The 14,345-nt window shown below is 36.5% G+C and overlaps 1 long non-coding RNA gene across 1 annotated transcript in view; it reads left to right on the top strand.

The window, feature by feature from the left end:
- LOC110142972 (uncharacterized) overlaps positions 1 to 14,345 on the top strand; it is a 484,405-nt gene that overhangs the window by 429,509 nt on the left and 40,551 nt on the right. The window lies entirely within an intron of this gene.

The raw sequence follows: 14,345 nt of genomic DNA, 5'->3' as shown, positions 1-14,345 counted from the left end.
AAGGAAAAAGTTCTGACCATATACACAATTATAAAATATATTCGAAGGTTAAACCAAAACTTCTCAGAGACCCAATAGGGATCAGTTCAAAGCTAAAAATAATTTACTAATAAATGTTCCTCACTTTAAGTTTCCTTCTCAGAATTTATTAAAAGGTACATCTTAAAGACCAGTAGTTTTCAGGTTGACTGTCACAGTTTTATGTAAGATTTTTTAACCCTTTTTAGTTTGTAGATCTGTGATGCTTAAACTGCATACCAATGTGCTTCTTGAAAACTTTCCTTTAGGAAAGTGTATCAGTAATATTGAACAAAGGGAGAAAAGTCAGCCACATATATTTTCCTTAAAGTTTTATTTTCATTTCTATTAAGTTTATTATAAAATAAAATTGGTGCTTTTGGTTGGTTATCTCTTGTGTTATTTTCATTCAGGGCTCATCCAGGGCTAGATAGCCAAGGATTCAATATAAATATTAAGAGAAAAGTAATTGAAACTTTTTAAATTTTTTAATTAAAGGATAATTGTTTTACAATGTTATGTTGGTTTTGTAGTACAACAATGTGAATCAGTCACACATATATACACACATACATATATATATATATGTGTATGTATACATACACATACACATGTATATATACACATACATATATATGTGTGTATACATACACATACACATGTATACACACATGTGTGTATATGTATACACATATGTGTGTGCATATGTTTATGTATACATGTATGTATATAAGCATACATGTATGTAGGTATATATATGTATGTATACATATATACACATACATGTGTGTGTGTGTGTATACACATACATATATATTTAAAGGTCAAGAATAGTAATCTCAAGAAGGTTACATTTCTATTGCAAATGCTTGCAAAGTAGTTTAACGTGATGGTTAAATATGCAAACTGTGCAAATGCCTGCATGAGCTCAAATTCTGCCACATCCAAAGGTATTAATTAGTTGGATGACCTCTGATGAATTACATAACTTTGCTGCATTTCTCAACTTGTTAAAAGAGAAAATAATCATTTACTTTTTAGGGTCCTCTTTGGCATTAATTGAATTAATTCATTTAAAAAGTCTTGAAACAAAGCCTACTTCCTACAGGTGCTCAATAAGTTATTATCTCTTCCTTTAGTGGAGTCACTTTTTACAGTATATAATACTGTCTTACTTCCTTGTCTACATGGCTTCTCATATTTAGAAATTAGACTTCTCACATAATCCAGGTCAAATGAAAATGATTTCTTCTATATCAAGCATTAAAGATTATATTAGATAATAGAAATCAAGGCACTAAGAAATAATCACAAATTAATAAGCTCAAGGATTGGACTTGCCCTTCAGTTCAGTTCAGTCGCTCAGTCATGTTCGACTCTTTGTGACGCCATGAATCACAGCACGCCAGGTCTCCCTGTCCATCACAAACTCCCAGAGTTTACTCAAACTCATGTCCATCGAGTTGGTGATGCCATCCAGCCATCTTATCCTCTGGCGTCCCCTTCTCCTCCTGCCCCCAGTCCCTCCCAGCATCAGGGTCTTTTCCAGTGAGTCAGCTCTTCGCATCAGGTGGCCAAAGTATTGGAGTTTCAGCTTCAGCATCAGTTCTTCCAATGAACTCCCAGGACTGATCTCCTTTAGGATGGACTGGTTGGATCTCCTTGCAGTCCAAGGGACTCTCAAGAGTCTTCTCCAACACCACAGTTCAAAAGCATCAATTTTTCGGCGCTCAGCTTTCTTCACAGTCCAACTCTCACAACCTTACATGACCACTGGAAAAACCATAGCCTTGACTAGACCGACCTTTGTTGGCAAAGTAATGTCTTTGCCTTTTAATATGCTATGTAGGTTGGTCATAACTTTCCTTCCAAGGAGTAAGCGCCTTTTAATTTCATGGCTGAAATCACCATCTGCAGTAATTTTGGAGCCCCCAAAAATAAAGTCTGACATTGTTTCCACTGTTTCCCCATCTACTTGCCATGAAGTGATGGGACTGGATGCCATGATCATAGTTTTTCTGAATGTTGAGCTTTAAGCGAATTTTTTCACTCTCCTCTTTCACTTTCATCAAGAGGCTTTTTAGTTCCTCTTCACTTTCTGCCATAAGGGTGGTTTCATATGCATATCTGAGGTTATTGATATTTCTCCTGGCAATCTTGATTCCAGCTTGTGCTTTTTCCAGCCCAGTGTTTCTCATGATGTACACTGCATGTAAGTTAAATGAGCAGGCTAACAATATACAGACTTGACGTACTCCTTTTCCTATTTGGAACCAGTCTGTTGTTCCATGTCCAGTTCTAACTACTGCTTCCTGACCTGCATATAGAGGCAGGTTAGGTGGTCTGGTATTCCCATCTCTTTCAAAATTTTCTAGTTTATTGTGATCCACACAGTCAAAGGTTTTGGCATAGTCAATAAAGCAGAAATAGATGTTTTTCTGGAACTCTCTTGCTTTTTCGATGATCCAGCAGATATTGGCAACTTGATCTATGGTTCCTCTGCCTTTTCTAAAACCAGCTTGAACATCTGGAAGTTCACGGTTCATGTGCTGCTGAAGCCTGGCTTAGAGAATTTTGAGCATTACTTTACTAGCATGTAAGATGAGTGCAATTGTGAGGTAGTTTGAGCATTCTTTGGGATTGCCTTTCTTTGGAATTGGAATGAAAACTGACCTTTTCCAGTCCTGTGGCCACTGCTGAGTTTTCCAAATTTGCTGACATATTGAGTGCAGCACCTTCACAGCATCATCTTTCAGGATTTGAAATAGCTCAACTGGAATTCCATCACCTCCACTAGCTTTGTTCATAGTGGTGCTTTCTAAGGCCCACTTGACTTCACATTCCAGGATGTCTGACTTGCCCTTAATGTTGCTACAAATATGTGCTTATGATTCTCTGTGCAGTCAGCATACACAAATAGCATCCATGCTCAGTTGCTCAGTCGTGTTTGACTCTTTGTGACCCCATGGACTCCTCTGTCCATGGAATTTTCCAGGCAAGAATACTGGAGTGAGATGCCATTCCCTTCTCCAAGGCATCTTCCTGACCCAGGGATCAAACCCAGGTCTTTTATGTCTCCTGCATTGACAAGTGGGTTCTTTACCACTAGTACCACCTGGGGAGCCCCCATGAAAAGCAGTAAAATATTAATAAATCTAGACATTGCTAGCACTATAAATGTATGGACTTGAAAACAATCACTTGGTTACATTTCTCAGCTTTCATACAGTGGATTACTAAATTGCTGGGCTGTAGAGACAGTACTTCTCCCCAAAACTTTAACCTCTCAGGATGTTCCATGTTAAAAAAATGTGTGGGGGGAAGGAGCTCACAAATAATTTACATACTTGAGGAAAATTGCATGCCATCTTCTTTCTTGCAAATTTACATTATTTATTAGTGTATTAAAGTCTTGAAATAAAGAAACCTGTTTAATCTTGTTTAATCCATTTTTCCTAAATATTTTGTCATAAGATTTTTGTTCTCATTACTTTATTGGGGAACTTGACTTGGATTATCAAATTTCATAGACTATTTGCTTGTTAGATTAAGGCCATTGCCTGATTCCTCCCGAAAGTAGCCAAGTTCTGGTCCTGGCAGTGAGCTGTTTTCTTTTATTTGGCTTTTAATTGAATGATTGACTGATACTTTAAATTGTTTTTTTTTTAATTTTTCTTCCCCCTGAGTCTTAGTTCATCAGGAAGAAAGGATCCTAAACATAAGAAAGTGTTGGAGCAGGGACCTTAACTGGGAATGTCCACGCTTGGGAATCAAACCCTTGTAAATACTTTGTATTTATTACAATCTTGTCTCTGAGTCAGAATTTGATGTTTAATTCCTTTGAGTTTCTTTTCTTCATATAGAAATTGAAAGAAATATAGGAGAAATCAATCCTCTCTCCCTTACAGGTGCTTTAAGATGAAATGAGGTAATAAATGTTAAATTGCTTTAACAGTGGGAAGAAAATCAATGAAAATATTCATAGTACAGACACCGTTCTTTCTGTTGGAACTGCAAGCATGGTAGTGAACAAGTCTGTGTCGTGTAGGAAGTGACAATAATCATGTTACCCTGAGGTGACTATTACAGAAGAGCCATTGAAAGGATGTTCAGATTGTCCCAGGTGTAAATGTAAAACTTTTCACTGTGCCTTTTTAAATTAGAAAATGTTAATATGTTGCATTGCTCTAGGTGTGTGCAGCGTTTTCCTAAAATTAAATGTACTCTCTATTTCTCCTAGTTCTTATGGTTGAGTGAGTTACTGTTCAGTGGTTCCACTTCATTTATCTGGTAGTGGTGTTTCTGATATTCTTTTAGGTTTTTTTTTTTCCTTCCCACTCAGAGTCTGTCCATCATATCATGAGGCCTTCAAAAACTGTGATTTAGTCAAGAAAGTCCTGGATTTGATCTTAGAAATACTGAATTCAAGGCCTCTATCTGTGGTATGCCCAGGTTCACTTGGATAGAATGTGATAAAAGAGCACAATGAATTTCAAAGTACCATTGACATTTAAAATTTTTTGTATCTTCGCTATTATATACCAATTCCTACCTATATTAACCCCTTCAGGGTAGAAATCAGGTGATTTGGAATGTTCACTTTTATGTCTTTTAGTCATGCCATTTAGATCCTAATCTTAAAGTTTAGTACATATTACAAGATAGTATGCATGAGAGACTAGATATAATATACCAAAACTTTAAACATCAAGTATAGAAAAATGCGATAGGGCTGCTAATAGTTACACACTAGAAAAAGTACTCTAAATGCTACCCATGATGTACTGGACTAGTCTAGGTCTTGAGAATGTAAGGAAGTTTAAGATTTACACATATTTTGAAAGGGCTGATAATTACCAAACCTAGAAAGAGAAAGGAGTAAGGAATTCCAGACATGAGTAAAGATGTAGAAGTGGAAATACATATGTACTACTCAGATCCCAGAAGTTTGGGTGCTTTATTTTTTTTCTTGGGAATTATTGGGGAAGGATAGATTGTAATTATTTAATTTTTGGAGAGGTAATTATATTTATGAACTTCCTGAGCTTCATAAAATCAATAAAGGGTTCATGAACTAAGGCTAAACATGGTTCAGAAGCAGATTTCTAACCACCTGCTCCTTCATTTGGCAACAGTAAGGAGCAGTGCTTCTGGTGTTCCATAGAAATTGAAGTTGTGGGCGAATGAACTATAATTAAGGAGGAGCCATGCACTAGGATTGAACCAAGGTTTTATATTAATAGCAGAATTCTGTTTCATCCTAATTAGTATAATGTACTCATCCCACAAACATGTATTGAATGTCTTATGAAAATGAGACTCGCTTTGTCATCACTAAGATCTCCACATATCAAAGAAAAAATCCTAATACCAGCTATTCTAAAACTCATTTTGAAATAATGTATCAAGAAAGAGTAGAAACAAAGCAAGACAAAATAAAACTCTTGGTTCAAATAGGCATAGATCCCTGAAGTTCCTTGAATGCAAAAAGTGGAAGATTCCGTATAGATTTTCTACTCCAGTGGCCTCACTTTGAAGACAAGAGAGTTTGTAGTATAGTCTGAAATCAGGGAGACTGATTTCTCCAGACTCCTGTTTGCCTCTCTCAAGATTGCTTTGGCTATTTGACATCTTTTGTGTTTCTATACAAATTGTAAAACTTTCTGTTCTAATAAACCTACAGTAATTAAGACCCTATGGTACTGGCACAAAAACAAGTATAGATCAATAGAACAGGATAGAAAGCCCAGGATATACCCACATATCTACAATCACCTAATCTATGACAAAGGAGGCAAAAATAGACAATAGAAAAAAGAGTGTTTTCAATAAGTAGAAGAAAGCTGGATAATTACATGTAAAAGAATGAAATTAGAATATTCCCTAATAGCATACACAAAATTAAACTCAAAATGTATTAAACATCTGAATGTAAGGCCAGACAGTATAAAACTCTTAGAGGAAAACAGGCAGAACACTCCTTGACAAATCACAGGAGATCTTTTTTGACCCACCTCCTAGAGTAATGAAAATAGAAACAAAAATAAACAAATAGGACCTAACTAAGCTTAAAAGCTTTGCATAGCAAAGAAAACCATAAGCAAGATGAAAAGATAACCCACAGAATGGGAGAAAGTATTTGCAAGTGAAGTAATGAACAGGGGATTAATCTCCAAAATAAAAAACAGCTCACGTAGCTCAAAACACAAAAAACAAACAACCGAGTCAAAAACTGGACAGAAGATCTAAATAGATATTTCTCCAAATAACACATACAGATGGCCAACAAACACATGAAAAGATGCTCAACACTATTAGAGAAATATAAATCAAAACTGCAATTAGTTATCACCTCACATCCATCAGAATGGCCATCATAAAAAATCTACAAACAATAAATACTGGAGACGTTGTGGAGAAAAGGGAACCAACCCTCTTATACTGTTGGGAATGTAAACTGGTTACAGCCACTATGGAGACCAGTATGGAGATTCCTCAAAGAACTAAAATTAGAACTACTACATGACCCAGCAATCCCACTCCTTGGTATATACCTGGAGAAATTCACCATTCAAAAGATACATGCCCTCCAATGTTCATTGCAGCACTGCTTACAATAACAGTACATAAAAGCAACTTAAATGTCCATTAACAGAAGAATGGATGAAGAAGATAACTTCCCCAGTGGCTTCCCAAATATATATATGGACTCCCCAATGTGGGAGACCCAGGTTTGATCCCTGGGTCAGAAGGATCCTCTGGAGAAGGAAATGGCAGCCCACTCCAGTATTCATGCCTGAAAAATCCCATGAACAGAGAAGCATGGTATGCTACAGTTCATGGGGTCGCAAAGAGTTGGACATGACTGGGTGACTTCACTCTCACTCTCTATCGTATGTTAGAATATTGCTCGGCCATAAGAAGGAACAATATTGTACCATTTGCAGAATTGTGGATGGACCTACAGACTGTCATGAAGAGTGATGTAAGTCAAAAAGAGAAAAACAAATGTCATATAATACCATTTATATGTGGGATCTAGAAAAATGTTAGAGATGAACTTATTTGCAAAGCAGAAATAGAGAAACAGATGTAGAGAACAAACTTACAGACACCAAGGGGGAAGGGGGGGTAGGATGAATTGGGAGATGGGGATTGACACATATACACTGCTATATATAAAGTAGATAACTAACGTGAACCAACTATGGCCCAGGGAACTCTGCTCAATGCTCTGTGGTGACCTAAATGGTAAGAAAATCTGAAAAAGAGGGGATGTATGTATATGTGTAACTGGTTTACTTTGCTTACAGCAGAAACTAACACAGCATTGTAAAGCAACTTTACTCCAATAAAAACTTATCTATTATTAATAATGCATATTAAAATACATTTATTAGTAATAATCGATATGCCAATAAAAATTAAAAACAAAACCAGAAAAGAATAAAGACAAGAGCCCAGAGAACTGAAGCCAGTTCTCAAATCTAATGCTAGTTGCAAAATCAGTAACAGACTCATTTCACTAGGGTTCTAGTCCAACTGCATTTTTTGAGTCCTACACCACTACTCTTAATAACAAACAAACTGTTTAGTATATTTACATCCAAGATGTCTTCAGTTCTTCCTGTGTATTTGGTGGGGGTGAGGAGGGAAGGGCAGACTTGGGAGGCAGTGGAAGATAATAGAAATTTCACAGTACTCTAATACTGAGCGCTGTGTTAGGTACTTCCATTCCTGAACTCTAAATCCTGGTAACAATTCTGAGATAAGTCAGATAAAAGTCATTGCCATTTTCTATATGAGGAAAATGAGGCCTCGAGAAGCTAAGAAATGTACTCAGATGCACACATTTTATGAGTGATGGACTTAGGATCTAAACTTTTTTCCTGGCTCCAAATTCTTTGCTCTTTTCACTGTACCTTAATTATTGCCTGTTTCAGAGAGTGTTGTACATTTCCTCATAAACAAGCCCAATTTTTGCCTGCCACCTGGTTTTTATGACTGTCCAGATTGATTTTTGTTTTAAATTTACATTTCGCAACTGTGGGCTTTTTTTCCTTTCCATTTATCTCTCATCTCAGTCAGGAGGTTGGAAAAAATGAGAAATATGCTGGTTTTGTTTGGACTGAGAACATTCCAAAATATTTGGCTGTACCTCAAAACCCTGTTAAAATAATATTATTTATAACTTTCTGCTTGGTCAATTTTATTTCAAGTCAGGCTGTTTCCCACAAGAGACTTTTCTTTCTCCCTGATAGTAAGTTTACTGCTTGAAAGCCTTAACACAAAACATTTTCCAAGTAAGACTCAGGTCCTTGCCTTCCTGATGAATGGAAACTTGTTAGACAATAGCCCCAACCACCAAGAAGCAGTTAATTTCAGGGTCTCACCCTCAGGAGCTGCAGCATGGAGTGTTGGTGAGGAGAAGGCCATCTGTTTACACGTGAGCCATGGACTCACAAAGCATGATCTGTCCAGCGCACATAGGTTGCATTTCAGATCTGGTCTTTGATGTCGAATGCTGTTTTCCAGATTGCCTTCTAAGGAACACAGTTAATTTCTTCTACATTTCTCCTCAGTAAGGCTATTATTGTTAGCAGATTTGTTTAGCTGCCTTAGCAGCTTGGGACCTTTCATTGACTTTTGAGCAGATGATTTGATTTTCAGGCAGAGATGAGGGAAGAGGTAGCTAGCGGAATCATTACAAGGGAACACACACTGCAAATTGTGGAGAGGCAGGCTTTTGACAAGGCAGACCTGAAAGGGGAGACCTGTCTTTGCCTCAATATATAATACAGTGCTGTCTAAAACTGATGGCAAAGCAATGTGAATCATAGAGTCCAAGGATTTGTTACTGAGAAACTTAAATAAATACGGCTTCTCTGAAAAGCCATTCCATTTTCGACAAAAGTGATGGTCAGTGAAGTGGCAATTGTCACAGTGAAATGACAATGCTTTGCTCCCAGGAGCAGTTCATCCACAGGGAATATGGGCAGAGAGGCTGAATAATTAACCCAGAAAGCAGTTATGTAACTGATTTTATTCCACAGCTTGCAGACTTGTGGCTTTATTTCAGACTTTTGAGACATTCCTACCCCAGCAGTTGCCAGTGGCCACCATTACATTGCTTCATCTCCCTGTCTCCCTGGCAGCTAAATGCCTATTGATTTTCCCTGAACCCCAAGCTCTCTCCATAATAGGAAGATCTGGTGGACATCATGTCAAATACAAAGGAAAGCCTCTGCCAGCCTGCACATTAGAACATGGTGCTTTAAAAGAAATGTGAAATATCGATGCAATTATAAATCAATGAAAACCCTAGGGGAATGAGAATCTCATTTGAGAGAAGATCTTTAAGTTTTCTCTTTCTCTCTCTCTCTCTTTTTTTTTTTTTTTTTTGTTGTTTTCAAAAAAATCTGGATGAGTGAAGGAAATTTATAAAGTGAAAACTATCAACAAAGTATTCTGTGCTGTTGCTGGGGCTGAGAAAAAGAAGGCCACACAAGCTGTATGAGTACGTGAAATGATACATTTTGATACATTAGTTAGGGGGTCAAGAATATCTCTCCCTTTTCACTTGTGTTTTTGGTTGTTACCCAAAATTGTTATTATTTGAATTATTTTGCTCATGCTTTTCTCTTATATTCTTTTTCAAATTCCTTATAGTCTCCTAATTTTGCCTTCTGTATCTTAGAAATATTTGTGGATTTTCAGGATACATTTTCGGGTCTTAGAAGCTCATGCTAGTTTGCTTAACATAACTGCTATAATTCATGATTTGGAACCAGTTGGAGAACTGTGTTGTAGCCGGGCTGCAGGGCTTCCACTAAGAAACATGGCCAAATCAGAGGCAGTCAGAGAGCATCACTAATGGGAGGAAAGTAGTAAGGCATAAAAAGTTGCACAAAGATTGAAGTCCATTAAATTGGATGGGGCTTCAGCAAGGAAATTTGTCAGGCACCATGGTCTGGATCTGCCCTTCATCATGGCAGAGTTGTTTCTTATGCTGAACATAGATAGTAGTGGCCAGCTTCTTACAGAAGTTCTGAACTTGGCGAAGGAAAATGTAGAAGCATTAGAGAAGGAAGGGAAGAAGACAAGAAGTGGGAGAGAAATAGAAAATGGTTTGAGACTGTTGGAATGGGAGAAAATATCTTGTTTTTTTTACTTCATTTTTAAGGAATCACAGTTACAGAGACAAAAATGTAATGATCACTTATCCATAATTATGATAAAAATTGTGAGATTTATTATCCAAGGAGTATAAAGATAAGAAAGTATGAGCATAAACAATCACAGTCGTGATGGTAGTAAGCATCACTGCATCATCACCAAGGCTATGTGGCAATGTGTTTATAGTTTGTCTTGTTTCTTTTTCTGTTAATTAAAAACTGGTACATTTAAAAATAATTACTCAAGATTAATGCCTATAACGTATGTTTCGCAGTTTAGTTGATTTCATGTGCTTTTGAAATTTTTCTTATTTGCAACTATAGCTTACTTTGGACTTCCAGAAAATTCAAAGGAAGGAAGAGTCTATACACTGACCTGTCACTGACTCCCACAGCCCCAACTCTCATACCACATAAGTAATGCCTCTTGTATATTGCCTACTTTTGGTTTACATATTGATGGAAAATGGGAGGTGGTGTGTCCAGTTCTGGAAACTTCCTTAGAAATTTAGCCATCACGGGCAAAATACAAAATTATTCCCCCAAACAGCAGTATGCTACCATGAGGACGGGGTACTTTTCTTCTTTTTTTGTCTCCTGCTTAGTTAGGATTTTTATGTATTATTTACTTTCATAAAAATTGTAATACAGCTGTACTAGGAATGATTATAAAACACAGACTGTGATGGGGGAAAGATAGCACCTTGTTTGATGTAATAGCTAGATAGAATATTTATAAAAATTATAATCTGTACTTTTCCTAAAAGTTATAATTTATGCAAGAACTAGACATTCTCAAATATTGTATAGTGGCTTTGTTTTAGAAAATTTGTTCTGAGTTGTTCATAGAAATTACATAGATATCAGAAATTACACAGATATTTGAGTTGGGATATTCCTGCAGAATAAGACAGCATACACAATCCTGAGTCTACACTAAAATTTAAAGTAAATAGATCTTTCCTTATGGTAGAGGCAAAGAAAAACATAAGGATTGTTTTTATATTTGTAATTTCAAATGGAAGCATCACTTAATGAAGCTAACATTGCCAAGGGCCACTTAATGATATTTACTCGGCTTAGGAAAATAGTATAAAAGACCCATTTGCCTTGGAAGGCTAGGAAGGAATTAAAATAGAGAAGCATTTGCCCTTCCAAAGGAAATTATTCAATTGTCTAGATCTGAAATTTTTAGGAGGTCATACTGTATTCTCTGAAGTGACTGAGTCACATAGGTCTAAATTCACCATGGAAAATGCATTTAGACATATCCTGAATTATTTAGAAAGAATCTCAATACTTCTATTACTAAAGAGGGGTATACAGGAGACCTTATGTAGTCAGTATTGGATGCAATAGTAACACTGGTGGAAAGTATCACCTTCAGTGAGTTGGACTAGTAAAATCTACACATAAAAGATTTGATGAGCACTACTTCTGGGTAAATCAAAAGACACCTGTAAATATAGAAATGAAACATCTTGATAACACCTAAAATTCTAATCATGGAGACTTCTTAGAAAAGCAGAATTGGAATGTGATTGTGGTGTAGTAATCTTGAATTTATCCAATTTTATGATATACTTTTGTATGAAGTAAGTATTAAAAGAAGAGAGATGGTTATACTGGAATCATTAAAAAGTATTGTCAAGAATTAACATTTGTCAGAATATCTCCAGTACTCAAGAAAAAAAATGTTCTTGCTAGTCTTCCAAATTCCTCAGAGCTTTTGACAAGCAAATGCAAATGTGTGAATATATGCCTCTGACCTTTACAGTTTGATGACACACATTAAGACCAGCTACCTCAAGCAAGTTACTAATTATGATTTAGCTTCCCATGTATATTGTCTTATAGAAGAAATTCTGACTGACTGATGTGAACTTCCTTATCTTTTTTGGCAAATCTTTTTTGCCATGGTAGATTGATAGTTAACTTGCTGACTATTAGAGGTTTGATTAGTGGGAGTTGATTTCCCTGAGCCAGATCACTCCTAGGTATAATGACAACATTGAGTTTTAAAGTTAAGGTGCTGGTGGCTCCATAGAAATATCAACTTTGGTCTTCCTTAGATGACCAGGAGGCTTTTCTGAGGTTAGTGTTATTTCGTCTTTCACTGAGCACCAAGTATTGTCAAGCTCAGTAAACTGATTTCCCAGTGAGGAGCACAGAGTTGGAGAAAGATTGAAGTAGTATAAAACTATGTTTGAAAAACCCCAGGTGCTAAGGGAAAAGAGATTGTGAAATGACAGAATATTGGATAAAGTAAAAGAAGAAAAGAATTTTATTATACTTCATATTCTTTGTATTTTCAACATTTTATTTTTTACAATGGGGCTTCCCAGGTAATGCTAGTGGTAAAGAACCCGCCTGACAGTGCAGGAGAACTAAGAGATGCTGGTTCAATCCTTAGGACGGGAAGATCCCCTGGAGGAGGAAATGGCAACCCACTCCAGTATTCTTTCCTGGAAAATCACGTGGACAGAGAAGCCTGGTGGGCTACAGTCTATGGGGTCTCAAAGAGTCAGACATGACTAGATTGACTTAACACACGAGTTATATATGATAGAAATACATTGCAATTGGAATGTAAAAATTTAAATAAAATCAGAATGATGAAATAAATAGAATATTGATGCTTAATTATTCCCAGTCCTTAAGCTGGAAATTTATAGCTTATATTTACTTTATGTTTACACTAACATCTTATAACCTTATATTTACACTGACATCTTTGAGTGATTCAGATATAATTAACATTCACTGGGTACCTAGCATGCACAGGTACTGTGACCAGCATGTTATATACTACACATAATAAAATTTGACCAAAACAACTGGTCAGTTTAGTCAAAGCAGTATTTAGAAGGCATGCTGTTCTTTAGGGTTTCCCAGGTGGCACAGCTGTAAAGAATCTGCCTACCAATGCCGAAGATGCAAAAGACACAAGTTTAATTCCTGGGTTGGGAAGATCCCCTGGAGTAGGAAATAGCACCCCATTCCAGCATTCTTGCTTGCAGAATTCCATGGACAGGGGAGCCTGGTGGGCTACAGTCCATGGCGTCACAAAGAGCTGGACATGACTGAGCATGCACTCATACATGCAAACAATTGTTCTTCCATCTTGAGGCTCTCTTTTAAATGACCTCAAAAAAACTAATTAATTTAGTTCTTTCCTATTGCTCACATAATGGAATACCATTCCCTTATTTCATCTTATTTTTTTTTTCCAATGGGAAAACAATAAGAAGTCTGACTGGGTTCTTCACTTTTCAGGGGAGTAACCAGTGCAGCACCTGAAGGGACACAGCCCGCCCAAGGGGTTAAGTACCAACCAGAGAGCCCAAGTCAATAGCTTGAGAGCCTCGGGCAGGGACAATTTTATCTCTTTGTATTAAAGAAGTAACAGTTTTCATCTATCCTTCTTCTCTGTCAAATATATTAAGTTAATTAATGAGGTTTTTAAAAGATGTCCTGCAAGTTTGGTCGGTGTCCTCTTTCCCTTCATCTAGGTAACTTGATCCTTCCAGGGATACTTTGGATCCTTCCATTATTGTCCTTTGTTCCAGCCAGGTTGTCTAGAGGTGCATCTTTGCTTTGAATCAAGCTGATTTCTTTCTCCCACCCGACTTCTATTTAGATACATCCTATTTTAAATATTGATTGCCTTCTTGGTAATTTTGTGAATTTTATGTTTCCATTATTTTCTATCACAAAATGCTTTTAAGTCAAACTATTGTATTGGGGAAGGAGGCAATTTGATATTATTAAGTGACTTAATCAAAGAAGCTGTCATAATGAGTCTGACCTCAATTTGGCAATTTTTAAAAACATAACTTTTGAATTTGTAGATTACCTTCAGTAGTATGGTCATTTTAACAATATTAATTCTTCCAATTCATGACCATGGTCTATCTTTCCATCTCTTTGTGTCATCTCTAATTTCTTTCATCAGTGTTCTGAGTGTAGGTTTTTTACCTCCTTAGTTAAATTTACTACTAGGTATTTTAGTATTTTTGATGTGATCGCAACTGAAGTTGTTTTCTTAATTTCACTTTCTAATAGTTCATTGTTAGAAATGCAACAGATTACTGTATACTTATCTTGTATCCTGCAAACTTACTGAGTCCATTGATGAATTATAATAGTTTT

The sequence above is a fragment of the Odocoileus virginianus genome, chromosome 4 (genome assembly GCF_023699985.2).
Source record: "Odocoileus virginianus isolate 20LAN1187 ecotype Illinois chromosome 4, Ovbor_1.2, whole genome shotgun sequence".
In the NCBI taxonomy this organism is placed as follows: Eukaryota; Metazoa; Chordata; class Mammalia; order Artiodactyla; family Cervidae; genus Odocoileus; species Odocoileus virginianus.
This window is presented reverse-complemented; position numbering and strand designations above follow the sequence as displayed.